The sequence below is a fragment of the Meleagris gallopavo genome, chromosome 7, assembly GCF_000146605.3.
Source record: "Meleagris gallopavo isolate NT-WF06-2002-E0010 breed Aviagen turkey brand Nicholas breeding stock chromosome 7, Turkey_5.1, whole genome shotgun sequence".
In the NCBI taxonomy this organism is placed as follows: domain Eukaryota; kingdom Metazoa; phylum Chordata; class Aves; order Galliformes; family Phasianidae; genus Meleagris; species Meleagris gallopavo.
Genome location: NC_015017.2, coordinates 15,416,709 through 15,420,121, shown reverse-complemented (window position 1 = coordinate 15,420,121; position 3,413 = coordinate 15,416,709).

The following is a 3,413-nucleotide window of genomic DNA, read 5'->3' as shown; positions in this document are numbered from 1 at the left end:
AGAGCAACCTGGCTGGCTGACGAGCAACCCAGTGAGCAGGGCCATGCAGGGAAGGGCAGAAAACAGAAGCAATGGTTGCGGTTGCTTCTTTGTTTCTTTCTCTCTACCTTGCAGGTGCATGTTGAGACACTGTCTGTACCAGACCAAGGGAAACAGCAGTTCTGAACCCTACAGAATGGAGGACACACTCTTCAAAAAAGATAAGTCAGCCCCACACAAGACCTGCTCCGAGTCCTACAGGACTCTGGCAGCTCCCTACCTTGCCCCAGCGCCTCCCCAGCATTTCTACCTGGTTTAACTTCACGTGGTCACACAGCAGGTGCTGGCACCACACCTACCAATGGCAGTGGGGATGGTGACACTGGCAGCCCCAGCAGAGAGCAACCTGGCTGGCTGACGAGCAACCCAGTGAGCAGGGCCATGCAGGGAAGGGCAGAGAACCGAAGCAAAGGTTGCGGTTGCTTCTTGTTTTCTTCCTCTCTACCTTGCAGGTGGATGTGTTGAGACCCTCTGTAGCAGACCTAGGGAAATAACCGTTCTCAGGCTCACAGAATGGAGGACACACTCTTCAAAAAAGATAAGTCAGCCCCACACAAGACCTGCTCCGAGTCCTACAGGACTCTGGCAGCTCCCTACCTTGCCCCAGCGCCTCCCCAGCATTTCTACCTGGTTTAACTTCACGTGGTCACACAGCAGGTGCTGGCACCACACCTACCAATGGCACTGGCCAGGTCAGCTCGGGTTGGTGACACTGGCAGCCCCAGCAGAGAGAAGCCTGGCTGGCTGACGAGCAACCCAGTGAGCAGGGCATGCAGTGGAACGGAGGGGATAGCAGCTGAGCATGTGGTTTCTTCTTTGTTGCTTCCCCTCTGCCCTTCAGATGGAGAGCTTGGTATAGATTGAAGTATAATACCTTGGACTCTACCAAGGAAGGAGTGCCTGAGGATGTAGAAAAAGACATCTAGATAGGCAAGTCACTAGTTCTGTATCACTTCATGATCCTGCTCTCCACCTTGTTGTCCATATGCCTTCTAGAATTGAGTATCCATTTCAACTGCCTGCTACATACCGTGATGTGTTTTTACATGGTGCTCAAAAATTACTTAGGGATAGGCAACTCCACACCATGTATTTTTTCTATAATTTTGATTTTTCTTGGAATTATAAATGTATTATTTAGACTCAAAACATTTTTTCTGATTCATGAAACTTTTGTGTCTTTCTTCTCTCTAATGCCTTTCTTAAGTCGGAATCTTTGAGTGTGTTTTTTTTTGTCTTTTTTAATGTATATTTATTTTTTTCCTTATTCCTTATTTTTCCTTAAGTATATTTCCTAATTATACTTATATTAACAGGAGACTGTGAAAACAATATTGATAACAAAATAATGATCAAGAAGTCACTCTCTCAAAGCACTGCATCTTTATCATGTTGTTGTTATATCATGAAACAGAATGACAGCTTCAAAAAATATGGCATCTTAACTCCATAGTGCATTTTAAAAACACCATCTGCAGGCATTACAGTGCAGATAAACAGATGTTGCAGGAGTACAAAGCCCAAGGAAAGGAAAATGGTTTGACTGTTCTAAGGTTGCTGCATCTGCAAATACGTAACATATGTTTCTCTGATTAACAGAGAGACACAGAAATGTAACAATTGCTAATGTTTATAAATAGCTATTGAATAACTAACACACAGTTAATATCTGCTTTTTTTTTTCTTTTTGCCCTCCTCTTCCCTCCCTTTTTTTCTTTCAAGTTTCCTTAAGAGCAGTAAGTAGATCAATTACAGAGGACTCCAAATTCAGCATCTTTCTGTTTAGCATTAGGTGTTTATTTTAACTAGAGAAATTCCCTACACTAACTTTAATCTGCTGTTTTTTTTCCCCTTATCTAAGAATTCCTCATTCTAGTAAACACTTCTGAAATATGGAACGCTGGCTAGCTTAGTCCCACTTACTAATGGTCCTGAATTGATTCTTAATTAGCTATAGTTTTGGACGGAATCCCATTAAAATAGCTGAGTGCTTCAGTAGGAAGAAGGAATTGGCAAGTGTGTTCTGAGCTGGAGGGAACTTGCACCCACGATGGGAGCTATGCAAAAGACAGTGAGATTCAAATCACGCTCTGTGCTCCCTGTGTGAACACAAACCTTCATGTGGTAGTTCATCCTCCATCTATATAATATGATGAAGAAAGGCATCACAGTGCTGCTAGAAAAACTGCATTCTTCCAATGCTTTTCTAGACTCTTCTTAAGGAAAAGATACTAATTCAGAAGGCAATGGAATCTTTTCAGTAATTCACTGATTTTTTTTTTAATGATTTCCTTTGTTATATAATTTCTTGCTTTCTGCTTATATACTAGAAAGCCTCTGGGAAGCTACAGATTACATTTTCATGCTTTTCTCTCCAAACAACTGAGTGGTTGCTACGAACTGAATCATATATTTGTTTGTGAAGGGAGTCAGAGGTCACTGTATAGGCATTGCTTTACAATTTTAGTTTAATTATAGAAAAGTGGGGTATCAAGGAAACAAGCTCTTCTGAAGAATTATCTGAAGCAAGTGTCCCTGTTGTTAGGGGACAGAGATGTCACGTGAACAGCTTTTGTATTCAGCAGCAATAATTCACTGCCTGCATGTGGGGATTGATCCCAGCTATGGTATCCCCAGAGGAGCCTCCACTAGGCATAGGCTCACATACTTTGATCTACAGATTAACATTAGCAGGATCGCAAGCCTTTGTCTCTTGTAAACATTTTATGTGTCTAAATTTCTATCCAGCAAATGGCTGAGTCTTGTGTTTATTTGGGTAATGAATTGCAGTAATTAATGCATGCATTGATTCCTGTACTGACTCTCCCCTAAAGGCCATTTCCATTTTTAATTTATAGAAAACGCGTACAATTCCTTTAATCAGAGCATAGTCTGGAATTTAAAATAAATATAACACAAAAAATACTAAGTAGAAGTGATGTTACTTAGTGGAATTAAGGTAAGCAGAATATGTATTTAAAATGTATTAAAAGATATCTAAAGAGCATGAGTACAGGAATATGCTTTTGCAATTTTCAGGGCAGATCCAGCCCTATAATCAGAGAAGTACAAATCCTCTTATTTTAGTGAACAAATTTCCACTCTTTTCAGGGCTCAGTTTGGTCCCTAACACATGAACAAATTTGTGTCGCATATTTCTATTAAAAGGACGTTTAGATGCTTTATTCAGAATTTTAGCCTTCTTTTTGCATTAAGAGAGACACTACCATTTACCAACTGTTCTTCAGGAGATGATTCAAAGGGTTAGTGTGTGCTTCCTTTAGTAGTTATGAATACTTTTTGTTTGCTAAGTGCTATAGCCGCAGAAAGCATTGTACAGGAGGAAAAATGCAAACAGCCTTTCCCTCAAAGTC